Source organism: Rhagoletis pomonella, unplaced genomic scaffold (assembly GCF_013731165.1).
Source record: "Rhagoletis pomonella isolate Grant_MI unplaced genomic scaffold, Rhpom_1.0 Rhpom_scaffold_00004, whole genome shotgun sequence".
Taxonomy (NCBI): Eukaryota; Metazoa; Arthropoda; class Insecta; order Diptera; family Tephritidae; genus Rhagoletis; species Rhagoletis pomonella.
This window is the reverse complement of record NW_023458558.1, coordinates 54,187,795-54,213,339: the sequence shown is the minus strand read 5'-3', so window position 1 is coordinate 54,213,339 and position 25,545 is coordinate 54,187,795. Positions and strand designations below refer to the sequence as shown.

At 33.2% G+C, this 25,545-nt stretch overlaps 1 protein-coding gene across 4 annotated transcripts in view; it reads right to left on the bottom strand.

Annotated features, from left to right (window-relative positions):
- Positions 1 to 25,545, bottom strand: part of LOC118737811 (C-terminal-binding protein) — a 57,361-nt gene that overhangs the window by 23,685 nt on the left and 8,131 nt on the right. The window lies entirely within an intron of this gene.

The window sequence follows — 25,545 nt, the reverse complement described above, 5'->3', positions numbered from 1 at the left end:
AAAAAAAAATTAAGCTTTGTTTCACATCTACATGCACAGTTAATTAATTTGACTTCTTATTACTTTCGAATAGATGGAATTCCTGACCAAATCAAAAATCTTTCGTTTCGGTGCGGATCTGATGACCTGGACAAAATATCCCTTCGCGTTTTATATATATAGATAGATATTTTAGCGCGTACACTTTTGTTAAGTGTTCGGACAGAGCTTCATCTCCAATTTGTGATGTGCGTATAAAATGTAGGCAGAATTGGACGTTTCAGTGAAAATACATATCGTGCACATAACTTAGTATTCAGGTATTGTAAATGTTTTCGTTTTGTCATTTTTAAAAAGAAAAAATAGGAACTTAGTTAGAAATAAATAAATGTGTTAATTTTCTTCAAAATTCATAAAATTTAGTACTTGGAGCTGGGTGTCATAATAAGGAACTCTTCATTATCCTCCAAGTTTGAAAATTTTAGCTTAAAGGAGAAGGACGCACCGAATTTTAAATTTTTTTTTTTATTGTCCTTATTTTTCTAGAATTAGTGGACGATAATGTAAACCGATTTTAACGTTCTTTCAAATTTCTGCTTTTCTCGTTAAAACCAGCATATGCTCTGAATTTCATCAAAATCGGATAACATTTACTATTTCCGTCCACAAGAGCAGTGGGCGGGGTAGCGCGTTGCATTTTACCATTTTCCACATTTCTTCATTCCTAAGTGCCGAATATATGCGCATATTTATACGAAATTTTTGGGGTGTCCCACTGTGTGCTGTTACAAAACACTTTTTCCAGTTTAGATGTTGCTCGCACAAGGCATCGAACAGGGCACGTATGGAGTGTTGTGCGCAGCTCTACACCACAGCGGCCGTCTGTATGTATGTATGTACATTTTTTCCAGATTTAAACAACATTCTGAGACAACAAAAGAAAAACTTAAACATGTTAACCATTTTTGCAGAAAATATAAAATTTCGATACACTTCATTGATGAATTGTAAAAAATAAGATATAACAAGTAAGAAAGTCTAAGTTCGGGCGGAGCCAAACATTAAATACCCGGCGCAAGTATTAAATATATGATTTTTACCTTCCCGAAAGCTGCCGCTACATGGTAAGCCGGGGTGTATCAATTTTGAGTAAATTAGTGTGCTTAAATTTGGAAAATATTGAAGTTTCGGGCATTTCGGAAATTTACCGTTATATGAAAAGCGGCCTCAATTTTAGTCCGATTTCAATAGTTTTCAACGTTTTGCTTTTATGTGGCAAGCACAATACCCATACCGAGTTTGGTACAAATTGGTAGAAGGGTTACTGAGATATATATATGTGATCATAAGTGGGCGGTGCCACGCCCATTTTCCAAAATTTTATCCCAAGCATATTTATTTGTAAAGAATTGTTGCAAGCATCAATTTTGAATAAATTAGCTTTAATATTTACTGATTTATTGAAGATTTCGTATTTCTCCAAATTACCGTTATATGGGATGTGGGCGTGGTTATTGTCCGATTTTAAAAAATTTCGGCCATTTCGTATGCTGTAGCAAGGCTAACAACTGTGCCAAGTTTGGAAGAAATTGGTGTAGCGGTTACCAAGATATATACATTTAACCATAAGTGGGCGAGGCTACACCCATTTTCCAAAAATTTATAATATTGTTATTTTTTGTCTAAAATTTATTGAAAATATCAATTTTGAGTGAATAATTTTCAGTAGTTACAAAAATATCGCAGCTTTCGTATATCTGAAAATTACCGTTATATGGGAGGTAGGCGTGGTTATTGTCCGATTTTGCCAATTTTCAATACCATCCGTTCTACGCCCGAAAGAAGTGCACGTACAAAGTTTCGTTAAGATATCTCAATTTTTACTCGAGTTATCGTGTGCACAGACGGACGGACGGACGGACGGACAGACAGTCACCGCTTAATCGATTTCTCTTTTTATTCTGGTAATTTATATATACATTTGTCTATATCTATCTCGATTCGTTTTGCCTGTTACAAACAACCGTTATGTGAACAAAGTTACAATACCCTTGTGCACAAGTGCGCTCGGCTATAAAAACATCCTGCTTGGATTTTAGATGTAGTTTTAACAGTGTTTTAAGCAACATCCAATCTGCCTTATCCTGAGTTTCGCCCGAAAAAAATTCAACCGAAATTTGTCTCTCCCCCATTGTAAAACCATGGAAACCAAAAGTGAGAAGTGAACCGGTTCGGGGGGGAAAATGAAACTCATCACAAGGCTGAATATTTCTTCTACAAAGAATGATCATTTAAGGCCTGCTCAAATAAGTTAGAACTACATTTGGAGTATCGAATTAAACGCTCAAGAAAAATAATGAAACTGAATTTCATCTCACTATACTCGTTGTAAACTTATCAACTTACAAAATCTTGATACTAGAAGAGTTGTCGACTTACTTATATGTATTTGTCTTTGACCTCGGTGTTGATGTTTATATTGTCCAGTGTCCTTTAATTTGTCTGATAGATCTCTACGCTCACCTTTGCCATTTTACTTGTGTCCTACTAAGGCTAACTATTACCATTTTGACCCGATTTACCGCGCACTAACTGAATTTGAAGAGACTTCAAAGCGTCCATATTTGGGCAATTCATCTAAACGCGTAAATGGCTCGTAACCACGTAGACCTCACCAAATTAAATAATTTTGTATGGAAAACCCGTTTATTTACGAGTTTTAAGCGTTTTATGCGTTTACGAGGCAATTACTCGTTTAGATGAATACCCATAATTATTATCGTTACGTTATCGAGAAATAAACTCAAGTCGCCGATTTTCTTGTTTCTTATACCGAATTTCCACTAGGCATTGAAATGACAGAAAATTTAAGCCATTTAAAAAAATGTCATGTGGAAATGAACTTTATGGGCCGTATGAATAAAAATAAGCAATTGCTTTTTCTTAAAATTTCAGATCTTTTACTCAATTTATTCAAACAAAATTGAAGTAAAAGGTATGAAATTTTAAGAAAAAGCAATTGCTTAGTTTTTATTCATACGGCTCAATGACTATTTTTTTAATGTAATGACACGATAACTTTTTAATGCGCGACTGTGTCATTTGTCCTTTTTGCCATTTAATGCCTAGTGGAAATCCAGCATTATAATATTAATAAGTTTTTGGTTTTACTAACATTTATGTAATCTAGTCTCTAAGATTGTAATTATAGGCTGAATAAACTAAATTGAATTGAAAACAAAATGTCATTTAAAAGTTCCATTTCATGAAGTATTTTTTAGTTTAGTCACGTATAATTTAAAGTCTTTATATTATTTTATTTTGAATTAAACTTTTTTTACTATTTATTTTAATAAAATTCCTTTTCTTTCTTCTTATTTAGCGCTGCAACCCACTATTAGAGCTGGAGCGCCGGTGTTCATCCGGGTTCCGTGAATTATGGCCGCGTATATTAAGACCGCGATCCAAAAATGAAATTATACCGCGCGGGCATAATTCATTTTGACTAGGGAAATTAGGCCGCGATCAAAAAAGGAAAACAGGCCTCGCGGGCATAATTCATTTTGACTAGTGAAATTACGCCGCGATCAAAAAATTAAATATGAACTACATAACCGATTAAGAAAGTAATAATGTGAAAATAAAGATAACGAATCGATCTTTCAGTTGATGTACAAAATTGATATGCCTTTTTTATATTTTTATGCAAAAACAAAAACCTTTTTTGAAAGAAATGCATAATTAACGATAAGGAAATTTATATCATTTAGAAAGTATAAGTTATTACCTTTAATTTGACATACATATATTCTAACCCTCACTAAGTAGAATTCTCCTTTCTGTGTTGCCGAAGAAGAGGGGCTGAACGCCTCTTGCAGATAACAGCTTTCTTTATTACAACGCTTTTATTGTGGTTTGATTTGTCGACCAAATGAAAAATAAAATTTATTGGTGATTTGATGCGGATAATTTAATTCTGCCAATCAAAAACGATCAAAAAATTAAATTAGGCCGCACGGGCGTCATTCATTTTGCCAAGTGAAGTTAGGCCGCGATCAAAAATGAAATTAGGCCACGCGGAAATAATTCATTTTGTCAAATGAAGTCAGACCGCGATCAAAAAATGAAATTAGGCCGCCAAACATATAAGAAATGAGGGATTACACATGCGGGATCCGCGGGATTTGTTGGATTACAGGTGCTCGCCAAAATGTTCGTCGTGCATGGCTGCAAGAGTTAAAAGCCCGTCCGAAAGACCTTCTAGAGAGTCAAGAGGCCTTCCACTCTACATTCCTTTCTCGTTTCTTTTTTGTATGGATGTCATCAGTATGGAAGTCCACAGAAGGGCTTTGCAAAAGTTCATTAAGTTACGCAAAGTGTTTTGAGGTTAGAAGCAAATCTAGACGTAATGGAGCAAAACGGACTTAGATACGCGTACAGCGACCCAGAAACATATCAAACACCAGATCTGGTTTTATTAAACTTTCATCGATTTTTTTTGTGGTCCTGCGTAATTGATTAAATTTGAAAACGCCCGCCTTGATAACTAGCTTAAACTTTGGTCACTTACCGATTTATGAACACGTTATGCGAATGTAGAACAGTCCGTTTCTATCGATGAATAAGTGTTACAGCGGAAAAATTGATTTTTTTCTAGAGCTTCCTCTGGTTCTATTATATAGGATATATTACTTTAACGCCATTTTTAAATATCAAATGGTAAAAAGTTACGCGGAAAAACAGGAAAGCTTAGTTAAATTTGAATAATCCAGAATCACTGATGTTTTGATAGTTTTGGGATTACAGCGAGCGGGTATTGTTTCAGATCGGATAAAAACTACAGTAACTCTTATGATAAATTTTCTTCTGTAAAAGAAAACCCCAACAGATAAGACGATTTTGACCATATACCTACGAAACTATCACCAAAATCAAAAGTTCCTGATTGTGCCATAAAATAAGGTCGAATTTAAAAGATTCAACTTTAAGGCAGGGACATAACAGTTATAAGTTTTAAAGAAAAAACGTTGTTCCATAACAGTTTTTAGATGAGAAATATTTTTTATTTCGCCGATAAGCGTTATAACCCAATGTTTACTTTTTACGATGCCTGATAACTGTTATGCAGGAGATATATATTTTCCGTCGTCAATAAAAGTTATTTCCCAACGTTTATCTTTTACGTTGCTTGATAATAGTCATTTCCCAACGTTTATTTTTTACGTTGCTTGATAACCGTTATTACCCAACTTTTATTTTAACGTTGTCTGATAACAGTTATTTCACTCCATCACTTTTATTGTCATCGTCTTTATCTTCTTCTCCATCTCCATTTTCGTCATTATTCTTATCTTACAACGTTTATCAGACAACGTAAAAAATAAACGTTGGACAATAACTGTTATCAAGCAACGTAAAAGATAAAGGTTGGGCAATACCTGTTATCAAGCAACTTAAAAATAAACGTTAGGCAATAACTGTTATCAAGAACGTAAAAAATAAATCTTGGGTTATAACTCCTATCAGCGAAATAAAAATTATTTTTCATCTAATAACTGTTATGAAACAACGTTTTCGATAAATTTCAGAATTCGGGCAACGTTTTCAATTTTTAAATTCGAGACAACAGTTATTCTTGGTCCCTGCTTTAAAGACTTTATCATTCCTACGGAAATATATCAAAAAAGTCAACCTAATTATTAAATGTAAATACGTAGATTTTCGAAATCAAATCGCCTTTTTTACATATCAATTTTGAATATAACTGTTTAGAGGTATTTTTTTCAGTCCCGCAAATCCCGCGGATTCGCGGGATTGATGAACTCGATCACGCAAGCTTGCGCGATTGTGATTTTTATGCGGGATTGGATTCCCTAGTTCCTACAATCCTAAGGAAGGTAGATGAGAGTGCCTTGATGGCCGCTAGGCTATCTGAGAAGATATTCAGATGAATATTTGGGAAAGCGATTTCGCACTCAATTAAAATTGTTGTAAATTAAACAAAGCAAAAATATGCAAAAACAATATGCATTTATTGTAAAATATACTAAAATACGCATTTGAAAATATACTAAAATTTGCGCAAATAAAATGCAAAAACTGGTATTTTTTGCAAAATATGCACCCGCAGAATTTACCACTCGATCTATAAATAGTCGATGCATCGATGCATAAATTTTTTTTGAAAACTGACATCTCTGCTACATCGAACCGTCAATTCAGTTTTTCAATAATGCAAAAATTAAATGTAACATATTTTGCGGTGAAATAGTATCTGAAAAACACTATGTAAATCGGTGCATCGATGTATCGAAAAATATGGATGTACTTTTCAATGTATCGAATCAAAGAAGAAGATGTATTCATCGATGTATGACATCCCTAACATATGCAGCTGACTGCGTCTGCAACTGAAAGAGCGCAAATTGATTTCGAAAACATATTTCAACTTACCGTGCTGCACTAGCAATTTTTATTTTAGCAAGAAATATTAAAGGATAATTTTGAATAAAATATGAAAAATGCTTGCAGCTGTGTATTTATTTTTCGGAATAAATTGCTAATAATAAATTTTCCAATTGAAAACAAAATTAGTTCATAACAAATACGAATGAATAACAACAAACAACCGGTAACGCGGCCCACGGTTGCATTTTAATATTGAGATATTGATTGCCAGAAATGCATCCGCTGTGTGAGCAGCTAAAAAGCATTTTCCGAAATTGTTCCTGACATAAAAAACCACTTTCCGGATATAAAAAACCACTTTCAACAGACAATTTATGTACACGCAAGGTTTAACTAATCGTGCAACTGATTTCGGAAATTTCTCAATTTTATAGCCTTTTCGAGATTTATTGCAATGCCACATCTGACAAACACTTTAATTCATTCACTGTACCAGTATGTATTAGTATAACCAAATATACATCAATTTAAAAAAAGCAGCTATTCTATAGATAAGAACTAAAATGAATTTCTATTTCAAGCAGTGAGAATAACGCGCAATTGTGAAATGATCAACGTGCTTCGCTGCGCCCCCGCCTGCACTTTTGAACAGCAGCAAACTTTTTAGTAATATTTCAAGCATTTACTCATGTACATATGTAAATAAGAATGTATACATGTGTGTATTTGCATAAACCCTGCAAAAATTCCATGCGTACATATAAAGAGTACTCCCTAAGGGTCAAGGCGTACTCCAGAATTAACCACAATTCTTATAAAAAATGTGGTCCAATTAACATTGCGATGTCCTAGAGCAGGACCATATACAGAGTAGCAGAAAACTACTGCAACATACATACCCAGTACGGCACACATCAGCCAATTACCTCAGAAAAATTAATTTATATCTAGTTCTGTAGCAACTATTTTCAAATTGATGTACATATAATCACCTAGAAGCCTGATTGAGAAAAACCGAATGCTTACACTTTGGTACATATGTATATTTGCAAATAGTTCAATATTAGTTGAAAAATTATCTGGGCAATTAACTATTTCATCATGAAAAGTCATCTGTAAAAGAAACATACTGACTTTGCGTTGCTTTAAGCCAAATTAATTTAAAAAAAGTTGAAATCAAATGCCATGTTAAAGTCAACAGTTCGTTCCAAGGAAGAAAGTCAGATCGATCTTCAACTAGTTGTGAAGGATAAAAAACTAGCTGAACATCGATATTTCAACTAGTTTCTTTCCGTACTGTGTATGTATTAACAATGGCTTTGTTGATATATTTATTTTTTGTTTGTGCACGTTTTTGTTCTTCACTTCACAGACGATTTTTCGCAATTAATAAAAGACAAAAATAGAAATTATAAATTACACTGTTGCCTCTGACGGCATTCGAACCCGAACCTGCTGGAAGCTAACAAATAAAAGCAAGCATCTCTACACTTTTAGCTACGTTCCCACGACAGTCGGGTGTACGTAACCGGAACGACCCAGATTTATATCTGGCCAAGGACTGTCACTCCAGCAACACTCCCCAAAATCTCTTTGGGGAATTTGTATGCTGTTACAACAACAACAACACTTTTAGCTACAGCCAGACATACAAATGAGCTTTCAAATGATCAACTTCAATCACATTTCCTTAAAACACGAGCAGTGATCGAGTAACAAAAAGCTGGTGCAGAGGCATGAGTTGGTCCGCTACAGCATGACAGAGGAGCACTTTTGTAAGTACTCCCATACAGCACAAATAGACTACATGGTCCAACGATTTTTGCGGGGAATACACATCCACACATAAGTTCAGTACAAAGATATTTAGCTACGTTTTGAGTGAATGATAAGATTGTTCCATTGTTGTTATTATTGGTACTATTTAGAAGCCTGAGTAAGCGAAAAATTTCCTAACAATGTCACAAAAATCATAAAATAACACAGCAAACATAAACACACATACATAAATAATATATACATACATATGTACAGTAGCGGACAAAAAAAGAGGACAACTAAGCGTCCTTTAAATCAAAGCGGCGACTTTAAAGCAATACTGTATTATGAAGACAAATTATATTATGCAAGTCAGTTTTATCTCAGAAAGTACATACATTATTCAGCTATAATTAAATACCACTATACTGTCAATAATAGGAAAGTGTAAATATATACATATGTATGTATGTATGTACATACTGTGGTGGAAAAATAAATAGGGACACGACATTTTAAGAAATTTTTCCTATTTTTCTTTTGCTTATTTAATATTTATAATTTTTTTTAAAAGTATAGCTCATTATCTAACGAAACCCATTTAAATTCATAGTTCAAACTTTGTGCAGTAATTATAAAAATTCTGTGAATTTCCATCTAAATTTTAAACCTTTTAATCAGAATTTTTTAAATGTTTTGAGTATGCAGATAGCCCATTAAAATTTAGTAGTTTGAAGTGTAAGTTTGAAGTTGCTAAAAAATCGCGTTCATTTTCGGCAATTTTTTTAACGCATTAGTAACGAAAAAAGGAGGGATGTGCGATTAATCAATTGATCGAACAAACTAATTAATCGGAAGCCGATTAAATAATTAATTAGCAACGAATAACTATTTTCCGATTAATTACATATAGATTAATCAGAATCTAATCAATTTGATTAATCAGCAAACTGATTAATCATAACCTGATTAACCATAAATATGAGTCATTGCTGTTATATTTTGTTTTACATATATAGTACATACATACATACATACATATCGTCGTTTAAAGTACAAAACCGCGTATCGTCATTCAGCAAAACCGCGTAACTGACATTGGCTGCCAAAAATTGTATTTGCTCAAACAAGCTCTTGGCTCAATCCTTATCCATTCGTCCGGAAATATACTAGCCCGAAAAAAAGAGAAACATTTGAAATATGGGCTTTTTACTCTCTAGAAGATAATTTACATAATTCACATACGCGGTTTTGCATTTTGTTGATACGCGGTTTTGTACTTTAAACGACGATATGTATGTATATATATATACGTATTTTTCATTTTAAACAGGTACATACAGTTACGGTCAAAATAGTAGAATCAAGATTCAAAATGATGCTGTTGGCAACTTATCTTTAATTATTTATTGTTAATAATTTTCAATTAAAATATGGGTCGACCTATATCAGATACAACATAAATAGGAGTTTCTAAGTTTGCACAAAATTCACAAAAATTAATTAAACTAAAAAAAAAGGTTCATCAAAATTTTAATTTTTTTAATTAGATTTCCTAGCAAGATTTCGATGTAGTTTTATAGCCCATTCAATTTTAGTACAATAAAGTGCAAATTTGAAGTCGCTAAAAATTAAAAATTGTTGGGAGTTTTCTTCCATGTAACGCATGAACAAAACTTACTTTTATATGGAAAAGAATGCGCAACACCCTCCACAAAAAAAAATCTAAAAAATCAACGGTATTTTTTAGCAACTTGAAACTTGCACTTTATTATAACTAAAATTGATTTAGCTACAAAACTGCATACCCGAGAATGTTCTTAAGAGTCTGATTAAAAAGTTTGAAATTTTGATGACAATTTTCTTAAGTTTGATTAATTTTTTTTTTAAATTTGTGGTATGTGGTATCTAATATAGGTCGACCCATATTTTAAATGGAAATTATTAACAATAGCTAAATAGAGATAACTTGCCAAAAGCACCATTTTGAATCTTGATTCTATTATTTTGACCGTAACTATACATATGTACTAGGGATGTTTCGAATGTCATATTTTTCACATTCGCGAATGCGAGTGATTTCATTGTACATATGAAAAATATGAGTTTAAAAGCACAAAAGCTTTTGACTGCCGTAGCCGAGTAGGTATGGATGTCGGCTATAAATTCTGTGTGCCCCAGGTTCAAATACCGGCACATCCAGTATTTAAATGATAGAAACATTTAAACATTATAATTTTCATATGAGATTTCAATTTTGATTACTGTGCTAGAATTCCAAATCTTGATAAATAATAAAAAAATTACAAATTATAAAAAATTGTATTTATCAAATGCACAGAATCGAGCTATTAGAGCTATTTCAACAATATTAGAGTGGTCTCTCTGCCCATGTACACATTCGCATTCGCAAAACATTCGTATCATTTGATGCGAATGCGAATGTGTAAAATGATGCGAATCATTCGTTTAACGAATGCGAATGCAAATATTCGCAACATACCTGATATGTACATACATATTTACGTAGTACTTACTACATAATACGTACTTGTTTGGCTTTCTATTTTTATTAGTAAGAAAAATATTGAATGTGCATACGAATATAAATATTTGTACATATTTATAAAACAATTTCATTTGGTTTGAACGCAAACTCGAAAGAAATGAACAAAGTAATTCGAATTTCAATTAATTTTTTTTTTTGAGTAAACAGTAATTACTCAGGAACTGATTTATCAGAATCTGAATAATCAAATTATTTGATAATCCAGGATTATGATTAATTAAGAACTGATTAATCACATATCCCTAGAAAAAAAGTACAGAATAAAAATTATCAAAAATCAACGCGATTTTTAGCAAATTTTAACTTGCACTTCATTCTACTTAAATTTAATGGGCTATAAATCTGCATAATCAAGAATATTCTAAAAAATCTGATTAAAAAGTTGAAAATGTAGATGCAAATTTGCAGAATTTTTATAATTTTTGTACAAAGTTTTGAATATGGTTTTTGTTAGATAATGATCTATACTTTTATAAAAGAAATAATAAGCAAACGAAAAATAGGAAAAATTTGTTAAAATGTCGTGTCGCTATTTATTTTTCCACCACTGTACATACTACATAAAAATTATTGAAGCTGATAAAGCCATAAATTTGGCTTTGCGGAAAAATTATGCTTCACCAAAACTACTACAAGTAATTTTATATGGGAAGATTGGATCTGTGAAACGTCATAGCTAAGTCCGCGCGCCAAAAAAAAAACAAATTTATGGCCCACACATAGATTTTTCAGCCTGCGTTCACTTTCGCTTCGTTTTGACAACAGCGCGAGTAACGACAATGAATACTTTGTTGTAGCTCTGTACTTTGTTAGTTACTGCGGTTGTGCGCGCAGAGAAAGAGAGCTGATGTATGATCTTTTGGTTTATCACAGTTAGAATTTGTGTTAGGCCCTGTGTAGCGAGAAAGGTCGGAGATATAGCCATTTACCTTCGAATTCCATTGCGTTCTAGCCCTTTTTAGATTGGCGAACACTTCCGATTTCTCTACTTTTTCGTCAGCAACGAGCCGTATCGTAGCTATGTACCCGAGACGCAAAATAACTATGAATGAATAGACTAAATGTTTCTCGGAGGGAGAACTTGTCAACGCTTTTATTTGGCGACACTCGTTGCGCGTTTGACGCACAAAAATAGCCCAGACCAATGTACTATAAGTGTGGCTTCGGGCCAGGTAAGTCTAGAAATGTCTAGACCATCACAGTACGTCAAATCTTACCTTTCCTACCTTTTCCTCGCAAAACTACATGGCTATTTAGAGTGACATTGGCATAACTTTAGTTCTTTTGCTCTTTTGCTAAGATAATGCAAGCGCCAATTTTGGAAAACAATTTTTTGGAAGCACGTTCGGAGCATAATCCTAGTCACCAACATGCTGATACACAAACGTACGAATGTGCAATTAAACCACACTCTCTATAATTATTTTAACAGTGTTATTGAGCTTTATACCACGATTTTGTATTTAGGGAAAATTAAAAATGCAACAAAGTCGAATCGTCATATCCGGTTTGTGACGTTTTTTTTTTTTGTTGCTGCGAACCACTCGGCTTTATAACCGAAATCGAATATAGAAGAAAATATGAAAAGAATAGTGAAATGAATGCTTACAAGCCACAATATTGAGTGACAAACTTGATCGCGTGAACGCCATAACAATTCGACATAAATATGTATGCATGTAAGTAAATATGTACGTTTCCAATCTCAATAGTGATACACCAAACAGCTACAAACATGTACATCGTACATACATACATACGCATGTACATATGTATGTATCTATAAGAAAACATGGCAATAAAGCAGGCCAGGCCGGCACGCCATAGCAGACCAAAACCATCAAATGAAATTATTATCGGCCAGTTAAGCTATGTATGTAGAAACACAATTGACATTCTAAAAATGCGAAAAACCGGTTTCCAGATAAATTTTAACAAGAAAACTAATAGTAAAAAATAAAGCAGATAAACCATATAAAAAGTGGTGTTTATAGAGTTACGCCTTTCCTGCTCATACAGTTAACGTCTGCGTAAATGAAATTAACAGCACTTGCGCTTTCCTTTTCTATGAGTTTTGGTATACAATTAAAAAGATAACCAACCAACTGTCTTACTGCCTGTTTACCTGAATTGTTGTTTGTCTAGTCATTCTGTCATAATGTTAAGCTGATCACCGAGTAAAATAATTTGCACATAAACATTTGACCGAAGGTACATTTAGGTAATTGACTTCAAATGAAAAGGATTGGCTAATAAAAATTGGTTTAACTAAGTAAAGTATTTTAATTGAATTAGGAACGTTAGTATGCCGTTTTTACCATTACCTATGTTTCTGAGACTACATACATACATATGTATTTTATAATTACACACAGATTGTTTTACGTGTATGTTTATTTAAAACATTCAAAAAATAAATTATGCTAATTTCGGTTTTGTTTTTTTTTTAGGAAAAATGCAAAAACCAACAAAATTTAAGCGGTAGAAGTTACAGCTGCTATTTCCTTATTTGATAGAACACAGCTGTAATTCGACTTTTCAAACTTTGGTACAAAAAAAAATTTAACGAATTTTCATAAAAATTTTAAATATTTTGGTCAGAATTTGGTATGTCGTCATATAGCTATTTAAGTTTAGTATAATAAAGTGTAAGTTTGAAGTTGCTAAAAAATCGCGTTAATTTTTGATATTTTTTTAGGGAGATGTACACTTTCTTCCACATAAACTCTGATTTAAAAAAAAATTTTTTTTTTGTATTGACTTCGAAATTTGGATCTGCATATGTATGTATATGGCGTTTGTATTTAAGGTGTTCATACACGATAGGTATTTGCATCTGTACAAGCAACTTTTTACATATGGAAATGCCAACATATCTTGTAAAGGCAAATTAGATTTGTTTCTGTATAAAGCAGATGCACGTACATACGAAATAGAAGTGCTTCTATTTTCATCTGACACACCGAAAGAATCATCTGAGTTTAGTTTATTTCGTTTTCAAATAACGTATTTTTAAATAGTTAAATACAGACTGTGAATCTGACAGACATACGCAATTACATATGTATTGAAAAAGACACATTTACAGATGCAAATACATATCGTGTAAGAACACCTTTAATGAGCCAAACTTTTATACAAAAATAACTCAACCAAAGAAAAATAGCCCAAAGCTGTCCAAAATTTCGCGTCCATATATTTTTTTAAAACAATGCATAAAGATCAATTTTTGTTCAATAATCTTTTGTCGTGTTTCAGTGAGCTTCGTAACTCTTCGTTCGAGGAGGGGACGAAAAATTTAACAAGGTGCTGAGTTACGGCCTCATTTTAAGTAAGTCTGACGGTCCAAGATTAGCGAGTATGCTTCGTCTATCAAGTTAGCACTACACTTTTCGAAATTGGAAAAATTAACCACGGCAGTAATTGTTGTGTTCTGTTGTAAATTTGTTGCGGAAGGAAAAAATTTGAAGCTCTCATTTTTTAAAAATATGGTATGTACTGCTAACTTGACGCCATACACCTAGTCGATAGAATTGAGATATTGAAAATGTTACAACGCCATTAGTTGTAGCTTTTTTGTTGTAAATTTGTTGTGAAAAGAAAATAATTGTAGCTCTCGTTTAAAAAAAAAAAAATGGTATGTAGTGCTAACTTAGACACCATAACCCTGTCGATAGAATTGAAATATTGAAAATGTTATAACGACATTAATTGTAGCGTTTTGTTGTAAATTTGTTGTGGTAAAAAAAAATTGTAGCTTTCGCTTTTTTAAGAAAAGCTGGAATGTAGTGCTAACTTGACACCATACACCTAATCGATAGAATTGAAATATCGAAAATATTATAACGGCATTAATTGTAGCTTTTTTGTTGTAAATTTCTTGTGGAAAGAAAAAATTTTTAGCTTTGGTTTTTCTGGAAAAAATTGAATTGACCGTTTTTCGAACAAAGTTTAGTATGTTGTGCTAACTTGACACCATGCACCATTGACGACAGAATTGAGATATTGAAAAGGTTACAGCGGAATTAATTGTAGCTTTCTTTGTTGTGGAAAGAAAAAAAATTGTAGCTTTAGTTTTTTAAGAAAAACTGGTATGTAGTGCTAACTGGACAACGTGAGTATGCTGGGTCCGGCCACACATTTCAAAGCTTCAATAATTTCTGTCGGGTCACCAATGATGTATGTGGTTTGGTGTTGTCGTGATGGAATACAACTATTTTATGATTGACAAGCTCTGAAAAATTTTAAATGACGATTCGTTTATATGCGATCCTCAAGCTAGCAAAATGGGTAATAGAGAGCGAATACCTTTCAGTTTTGGATCGTAAATGTCTGCTTCTTCGTGCTGGCAGAAATGTGCAAGAAGGCAATTTGAAATAACAGCAATTGTTTGTTTACATCCGAATCAGTGTTGCCTCAAAGATTTTTTAATTTTTTACCAAAACTCGGAATAAAAAATTATCAAACTTAGAAAAAAATTACCAAATTTGTAAGACATAATAGTCGAATCACATTGAAAGCGACGAGCTGTGAACCTTAGCTGTCAAATTAGTTTTACATGTATTCCTATGAAGGCAATTATTTTGGCGACGACAGAGCTATATCCGAAAACCGATCCGGAAAAGGACAAAAAGGTGGATAAAGTGTTAATTTTTGTCCGTTTACTGATTCCATTTCCGGATACTTTGACGATCCGTTTTCACACTAAAGTGAGCGGCAGAAAAGTATGTACAAACAACAACAGTATGTGAAACGGATATGTTTTCGGCTGTTTTTCTGAAATTTGTCTGATTGAATTTTTCGTTCAATACGCTTTCCTTCTGCACTTCACAGACACTTTTTCATGATTCAAAAGAAATAAAATAAAATTAGGAAGCGTCTGACGGAGTTCGAGCCCGGCACCTTCTGCAAGCTAACAAATAGCGGCACACTCTTCTGCACGCTCAACCACTGCCGACTACGCATACATGCTTTCAAAAGTTTAGCTTGAGCAAATAAAATACAATTTTTGCTTTCAAATGACATCATCTTTTTCGAACGTTTTCCGGATACGAAAATTGATGATGGGAGCTTTTCTATTCGTTTTCGGATACGGGAAATTTAACTAAACTGTACTGTCGGCAAAATTTACGTGTCTTTGCTGACTTGGAATTTGTAGCCGTGGTCGTCGTTTTCAATGTGTTCGAGCTAGAACAATTGACAAATTACAAAAAAAAGGCGCTCAGAATCATGAAACTAGAAATGTATCGTTAAACGATAGATATAATTTACTTTTACAGTTCGATGAGTTGGTCAGATTCGAATTTAATTGCAAAATTGTAATTAGTCCTGTAAAGATATTTTCGTTCACCATTGGTTCCAACAGGTAAAAATTATCCAAAAACCAGATTTGTGGCACTGAAGGGGTTGAAATCGAGCCGCCATATTAAGAAAAATGGGGGTTTCTTTAAATTGCTATATTACATATACTTACTTACTAAAAGTTCTGCGTTGTCAATGCAAACTGTTACGTGAAAGGGTTCTTTCAATTTTTGGCAGACACTTATTCACATAAGCGAATTTTTATAATTAATAAGTTAGTTTTAAAAACTTAAAAGAAAGGACGTACATTGAAAAAACTTCAAATAACCAAATTCATTCTAGAAACAAAAAAAAGTCCAGTTTTGGTAAAAAATTACCAAAGCGGTAACGCTGATCCGAATGCAAATTTTGTAAAATACAAAAAAGGAAAATAACACTTAAGTTTGAGAAATGTAGGTATTTGCTAATTTTATTAGCCATATAAGATAAATACACATAAAATAATTCTTTAAAGTTGATTTGTTGATTCCGGGCACGAAAAGGGGTTTCTGCGCTCCTCACGCTCTGGGCACTTTTGGCACGTGTTGACACATTTTTGACACTTGGGAGAAGTAACTTATTTTTACGCTCAAATTACCCAAACAACCCGAAAAGCGTGTAGAATAAACCTAGTATCTACCCATCCGAATCAATAGTTTGGTTTCTGGTATGGACTCAAACAAACACAGCACGCGTCGTCAAATTAATTTCTTTGCGTTTATGTGGAACCAAATATGTATTGAGCTTGCTTGCGCAACCAAATTTCTTTAGTTAGAAGTGATCTTTCGGACCATACAATGCGGCTGCTACTTGATCAATTTGTCTATTTTTTCATTAACATCAACATAAAATAAAATTTATAATAAAAAAAAAATTTTTGACTTATAGTTAAACCGAGGATCGAGCCTGGGTCCTACAGAATTGTACTTCGAAACTCTGCAATCCTTATCCGCATGAATTTTGAGGATTGCTGCAGGCCTTAATTCGGTTCAATTGCAGTTAATTTCCAAAAAACCTCAACGAGTTGATGCGGATCAATGCTGCCGTCTATGCTTTTGAACTAGTTTTAAAAGCTAGAAAATTGATCCAGATCGCTTAGTTTGGAGTATGAAGCTTAAACGGTTAGCTGTTTAACAATACATAATACGGTAGACAAACGGGCTCGATTATTTGCATAACCAGCCTTAATTTGCTTTAACTCATGCATTTTCCTCTTATAAATGAGCATTAGCAGCCGAACAAATGCACGAAATTTTTGGGAATTAACTCGGATCCGGGAAATTTTCGATGACAACACTGGTAAAAACGGCCAGTTGTTGTCTTTTGTACAAGTAAGCAAACGAAGCAGTCGAGTTTCGCGTACGCGGTAGCAGAGTGGTGAGAGTTGCGAGCTACAAGCCTGTAGCTGCCAGGTTCGATACTCGGTTGGAGCGATTGCGAAAAATTTTTTGTTTTTATTATTTATTTTATATTTTTTTATTTTATTTTATTTATATATTTAATTTTACTTTATTTTATTTGCATTTGCTTTATTTTATATCACATTTCTTATTTTACTATTAGTTAATTTTAATTTTTAGAGATGAATTTTGTTAAAAATTCAACAACTAACTGAAAGTAACTTAAAAAAAATATAGAACTTATAAAAAAAAGAATGAAAAAGAAATAAAAAAGTATACTGGCCATGGGACTCGAACCCACGACCTTGCGGCTGGTTTATTCGCATTATTGCCGTCTGTAAGGGTAAAATTTTAATTTGCATTTATGCTTATTAATTCAAATTAATTTTCTCCGTCTGTCTACCATATAAGTCAATACATATGTATGTATATATGTTGGACTGATTCCAGTGCTGTCATACAAAACTTAACATAATTAGGGACGTTCCGATACCCTCAAAGTATCGATACCTACTCAAATGAGTTTACTCAAATCGCTATTTCGATACTACTTATATGAGTGAATCGAATGTATCGATACCTAGTTATATCGATAATTTTTCATCCTTTTATATGCAACAAAGTGAAAGTAATTTTCAGGCGTGACATACCTTTTGCGACACCTGAGTGAAAGGTCGGCCTATCTCGGCAACCAGTTCGAAAACGCCCTATCTCAGAAAACTTTTCAAGAACACCCTATTTCAGAATTTGTTTCAAAACGCCCTATCTCAGCTGCCGATTCAAAACGCCCTATATCAAATATTTTCAATATATTTTCAGTTGAGGTATCGATGTGTTTATTTTTTCATTAGTAATACGATTACTTAGACAAAAAATTCAACCTTTGAAAGGATCCCACAAAACTTTACGGCTGCAAACCATTGCTTGCACTTTGCTGTGGTAACACTAACTCTCTAAAAATATATCCACACTTTAGATTTTGGCGGTGCCATTGCTTTAAGCAATTATTTTTCATAAAAATAAAGCAATTCAGGCAGGTTCTGCAATTCGCTTTCCAGTGAATTTGAATCAAACTCCCGATTATTTTCCATAGAAAAAATATGGCCGACAAGATATGGCACTTGCTCAAATCGATTCGATACAAGTGCTTTTCTCTCGATCCCAAGTAGGTATCGAAACAACGATTTGATTAAAAAAACTCGTATTTACTTATATCGGAACATACCTAAGTATAATGTATTTAATAAAATTAGAGGCTAAAATTATTTATAAACCTTGCCAAAACACTGTTAAACGCCGTAACTATTATTACATCGTCGGATCGCATATTTTCAAATATGTGTAACCGTCAACAATACCCCATACATACCTACATAAGTAGGAATTAAGAATTGACAGCGCGCCGTGTTAAAGGCCCTTTACACGTATTGATTTATCGGCCAACCAATTGACCAACCTACTTAACGAAATTCCCTACAAACGCACTATCCAGTTGGCCGATTTCATTTGAGTGAGAGTTTTTGAACTGTGAACAACGCAACAGCACTGGCAAACTCTTAAGCTACGCTAGGAATGCTTCTCATATTTATGTATTTGTTATTGCTACCGCCCCCGTTATCACAAATTGTACGCATTTTCACTAGCGAAACGAACCGAAAAACACATATTTACGTTAATGCGCCTTTAAAAAAATGAAATTGCATTTTAGGTTGCCAACTCGTCTACACACAGAGCAACAAGTTGTCCAATCTGTCTCAAAAATCAAAAATTGTTTATTTTACTCCCAACTGACGAACAACTTGACGAAGGTTTGCCAACTTGCCTAAACACGGCTTATCTATTTACCACCAACTTCTAGGGTTTGGCCTACTAGTTGGCCGATAAATCGATTCGTGTGAAGGGTCTTTAAGTGGTCAAATGGATATAACAAAGTGCGCACGACAGGTAGGCAAAAAGTCAGCATGGACGCCATAAATGTATCACATGCCCTGCAGAAAATTCAGGTACGGTCGTTTAAAATAAGGCGCCGCACGCGATAACATGACTGAAAGGCAAAAAGGGCAACAACGGCATAAGACCAAGCATAGATACATATGTATATGTATATGTATGTACATTGACGAACAGAAGTATTGGCACAGTGAATTTTTCGCAATATATGAAAAGTTTTTTATTCTAATTTATTTTTGATAATTTTTTATAAAATTATTGTTCATTCTACACCAGAAAACATAATAATAACATCTCTAAACTTTGTGCAAAACTCAGGAAAATTCATTAAATTTGCACACTAATTTCAAACTTTTTATTCAGAATTTTTAGAAAAATTCAAATATGTCGTTTTACAGCCCATTCAAATTTAGTATAACAAAGTGCAAGTTTGAAGTCGCCAGAAAATCGCTTTGATTTTTGGTAATTTTTTTTAACGCAAGTTCTTCCATACAAAGCATATTCACCAAGTATTTTTAGTATGGCGAAAATGAGCAACACCTTCCACTAAAAACATTGCCAGAAATCAACGCGATTTTCTAGCAACTTTAAACTTGCATTTTGTCATACTAAAATTGAATGGACTATAAAACTTCATACTTGAATTTTTCTAAAAAATCTGAATAAAAAGTCGCAAATTAGTATGCAATTTAATGAATTTTCCCGAGTTTTGCACAAAATTTAGAGATTTTGTTTTTATGTTTTTTGGTGTGAAATGAATTATATTTTTAGAAAAAATTATCGAAAATAAATTAGAATAACAAAACTTTGCATATATTGCGAAAAATTCACTGTGTCAATACTTTTGTTCGTCACTGTATGTATAAAATGTATAAATGGAAGCGCGTGCGAATTTAAAAAAATCGCACTGAAATGCAACAATTGGCATTTCACGCAGTAAATAACAAAAACATTGCGAGGGAAACAGACGTAGACGCATTGCATTTTCACAGCTGCTGTTGCTACGTTTACAAAATGTAAAGAACTTGACGTTGCTATCGGTGTCTTAAGTCACAAACACATGTGGCTTTATTGACTTCACAAAACGTGCTGCAGCGGCATGTACACAGTACTTCTCTAAGCGTTAAAATCGTACGTAAGTGCGTTGAACGTGCTTGCAATTGACTGACCGACTGGCAGATAGACCAGGCGGAAAATTAAAGCAGCTTAATTGCAATTTCGCTGTGCGCTCCCTAAAACCGACAATTCAGTTGCCTATACATACATACATATATGTATGAATGTTCATGCAAACACAGACATACATATATGTACGTAAATTAAAGTTGGTAAACGCAGATAAAACCCGTCTGTATGTATATGTTGGTTGATATTCCTCTTCGTAGCTTGGTTGTCGATTTTGGACGCTTATTCTTAGCGCGAGAGCATTTTGCTGTTTTTATTGCTTTTGTATAAACCTATAGCAGACAGAAATCGCATTGCGGTGGTGACACTTGTAACACATATTTACATTAATAAATATGTACACTGGTAGGCCGATAATTAGAAACGATTTGTCTTTACAGGTTTTGACAAATTATTTTCATTTATTAGTTTTAAATATTTTTTACGAAAATATAATTTATGCTAAAAAGGAAGATATATAACTCAAAGTTTTAGGGCCGGTTTCACCATAGCAATTTAAATGAAAATTATTATTTTTTTTTTAATTTGCATGATTCGAATTAATTTTTATTTAAATGGAAACTTTCTAATTAATACTCTTTTCATGTTCTCGGTTTTATGCTTTTGTATGTAAACAAAATTTCGATGAGCTGCATGGTACAGGTATTGTCTTTGTATATTCCTATCTGCCTTATAATAAACAGAAAAAGAGATGGCTGCACAAAAAGTTAAGTTAAATGTTATACAAAAATTCTTAAAAAGTAAACAAATCTTTTTATTTTTAATGTTATATATAGACAGAGCTCTTTAAATCTATTTTACTTTTTATGAACGAGGCCATAAGCATATACCGTTTTTATAAATAAATCTTATAGCAAGATGCTATATATTTATTTATACACTTTTTGGCTGGCGAAATATGTAGTTTTTTCAACTTAATAAAAAAGCGTGTTTAACCACATAATTTTTTTTTTTTTAATTTTGAATGGCGCAACACAACAACTATTTTTGTTGCACGAAACACTTGAACACGTCCCTGTCATCTAATTCTTCTGTTTCGACATTTCGCTATTTTGCATTTCTTCCATTTTGACGTCATTCGCATTGTCAGATTTTTGAAATTCGTTTTGGTTCGACATTCTGCTATTTCATAATTCTTTCATTCTCATGTCATCCATCTTCCATTTCTTACCTTCCATTGCCGTTCGCATCGTCGAACGGGCCTGTCAAACACTACCGCCATCATGCTTTTCAGTTTGGCAGGCACGTCCGCTGTTAGAAAGAGAATAGACAAAAAGGGGCAAAGTATATACGACGATTCTGGCTGACAAATATTCGGCAACTGTCAATCTAATAAATTCATAAGAAAAAAACAGCTACAACAAAAATAATCGGTGTCAAACGTTGCTCATTGTGACGCGTAAAAATATAAATTTTTTCGTGTGAAGTTTTTTGCATACTTTTATAGACCAGTACTTTTTTTGCGAAGGTATTTTAAAATAATTTTTTATGCGTGGTTTAGTTTCAATGTTTTCTAATTTCTTTATTAAGTTTCCAAGCTGTAGTGAAGACTGATAATTTTCGATACATATATTTAAACAAAAAATATTCCAAAAAGTAAGTAATTGTGAAAACATTATTTATTTCTACTTTTAGATTTCGTTAGCACTTCTTCACATCACAAGTCTGCACAATTTTTTGATTTCCATTAATAAACATGGCAATCATAAGAAGCACATTTTTTTAACGAGTGGCTTAAATGCAAAAAAGAAGATAATAATAGTGCTGTAATGAAATATATTTTGGATAAGATGGGAAGAGACATTGACTTTGAAATGGGACCGCTGCTTTCGTATGAAGTCCCGTTTTCTGCAGCTGCACTCCAACTGGTTGTCACAAAGTGTAGATTTATCCAACTTTTTTCTTGACGTAACACCGCGTTGAAATAACATCAATATCATAGGTACATCCATTTAATAGAAACGACTGTTGGCACGCTAAAATTGAAAAAGGGCACTCTGTGCGACGTAGCGTAGACGAATGTAGGATGACGCAGACCCGATCCAAATATGGTACTCGCATGTTAATGAAAACTCACCGTTGCCGTTGCTCGACTCGACGTTGCCGTTGCTTCTCTCTCTCTCTCTATGTCGTTGACTGTTTGAGCATTTAAACTATCTGAACCGCTAAACCGATTTCAATGAAATTTTGCGGGTGAATATTGTTTTGACCCCGAGAAAAATATGTTTCTTTCATCGAAATTGTTTTCCATGTTTCTCGCATCGTGCTTATCTTAATATATAAAAACCCCTGTCCCGCTTAACCGATTTCAATGAAGTTTTGTGGCTGTGTATCGTTGGTTCCAACTTAAAAAATAGAATAGGTGTGAACCGAGAAAAAATATTTTTTTTTTTTATCGAAATTTTTTCTATGCTTCTCGCAGCGTGCTTATGTAATGTATAAAATTTCGTGTCACTGTGTTCGTTTACACTAATCTCCGGAACCGCTTAACCGATTTCAATGAAATTTTGTGGGTGTGTATTGTTGGTTCCAACTTAAAAGAAGGAAAGTTTTGAACCCGAGAAAAAATATTTTTTTTCATCGAAATTTTTTCTTTGCTTCTCGCAACGTTCTTAAAAATCCCGTGTCGCTATGTTCGTTTACACCAACTACAAACTAGGTTTGTAAAGTAACAAATAGTCCGTACTAATTGTACTGGAACCTGCAAATTTTTACTGGGAAAGTGTATAATAACCCAAAAAATTTGCAAGAGAGCCCTGAATCGAGAGCGTAATAGCACGGGAGAGCTGCAAATTCTTGCTAGTGAAATTTTTACTAGCAGAAATTAGCTAGCAGAAGAAGAAGAAGAATGAAGTCAAAAGCTGCCATTTGTTGAACTGGTTAAGCGTAAACAAAAGTAAAATGAGTGGAAATCAAAATAATGATGTACTGGACTGTTTAAGTGCTTGTGTGTAAAGCAAAGAGTTTAAAACTGATTTATAAATAGTAAAATGTTTACAGCGGAATTTCGAAACAGTGCAACAACTGTTCACTTGCAAGTTTTTATTAGTTCTGTGTTCAGTAACACTTTCTGCTAGTTTTCTCTTCTTCTATCTTCTTCGCTCTATTTTGTTTTTACGCTCTCGCTGCAATCTTTTACTGGAGAAGTTACTATACAAACCTACTGTTCATATCCGAAGCGAGAGTTTTCCATGTTAGTCGCGGCTACGCTTCATTTGTATGTTTATGTTGGGCAGAAATAGGTAGGAAAGCAACTAAATAATGTAATATGTATTTTTACATACATATAAACATGCGCATATCAACAGCAACAAAAAATTTACCGTTTGGACATCATCCAATGTTATTCGTTCCCCTGGCTGATGTTTGAACCGTAACCAGAGATCGTTTTTTTTTCAAACGTAGTGAACAATAATAAAAATATTTTGTAAATTTCGATATCAAATGAAACGTAAGAAACAATATGGCTCTTCACACCGAACTTGGTATTCGGTAATTTTTTCTACTGTATTTTGTTTGTGTAAAATAGTGTTACACAAACAAAATACATGGGAAAAAATTACCGAACAACGAGTTCTGAGCAATCTTTAAATTTTGTTTTGTGTCTTTTAGAAGCTGCAATAGCTTACAAAAATTCAAAAATTTATTACACGAGCATTACAAAAACCACATATAGAACGAAATGGTAAGAACATCATTGCTCTAAGAGAATGCCATTGCGCCTCCCCATTCTAAAAAGAAACTAGTATATAAGAGACGTTAAGAGCATGGATCGGAAACTCGGCCTTTCCGACCATGATAAACGCCTTTAATGACACGGAGCGAAAACTAGGCCTTTCCGCCTGCTGGACATAAAAGCAGACTGGGGACTAGGCTTCGCCAGCTACCAACTGGAGTTTATAATGTACATGTAAACAGCTGAACTGTACTCGCCATGGATGCAATAAAATTAATATGTATAAATGTATAAAGTATGTGAATGAAAATTAGTAAAGAAAATATGAAAAATGTTAATGTACAACTTGTCCTAATCTAATGTATATATACATGAATGAATATACATATATTAATGCATATATATAAAATGCTTAAATAAATAAATAAATCTAAATCCCCAAAGGAAAATAGTCAAAAATGTCGCGTTCCTATCATTTTGGTCATTGCATGGCCATGCATTGGTGTAAGTATGTAAGTTGTTTCTGATTTATCTCATATTTAGAGCTACATACATATTTATTACCTACAAACATATGACACCAACCAAATAATTAATGTGAAAACAAATTTCAGCTCAATAAACTCAGAATGGGTGTGAATAACATTACCGTATAATAAACTTATGAGGATTTGATATGTTGAATTCATGTTCAATTCCAATTAAATTGCTGACTATGAAACATATTTCGATTATGCTTACTTCATAATATACGTATGTAAGTGTATACAGAACGCATTTACACAAATTATTTGTGTATACCTTGTAGCCATTTTTTTATAATCAGACAATGATGTATTTTACCCCCTTTCCGAACCATTTTAAACGTTCCTGCATACATACATATCTATATACATACATACATACATGTGTAGTATATGAGCAGGTATATTAAAAAATTATAATTTTAACATAAATACATAGATAAATTGATGAAAATTCCATATACCATTTACATTTATAGGTATGTATTTATACAAAATTAAGGATCTAGGTATTGTATTTGATTCATCTTTCTCATTTGTCGAACATTTAAACTACATTTTTCCCAATGCGTTCACTTCTCTAGCAATCATTAAACGTCATAGTGAACAATTTAAAGCCCGTATATAAGAAAGAGTTTGTATATGCCTCTTTCATATGGAATCCTACTTATGAAACTCACCATAAAAGAATCGAATGGGTTCAGAAAAGCTTTTTAAAAGAATAGAATGGGTTCAGGAAAGCTTTAAAATAAATTA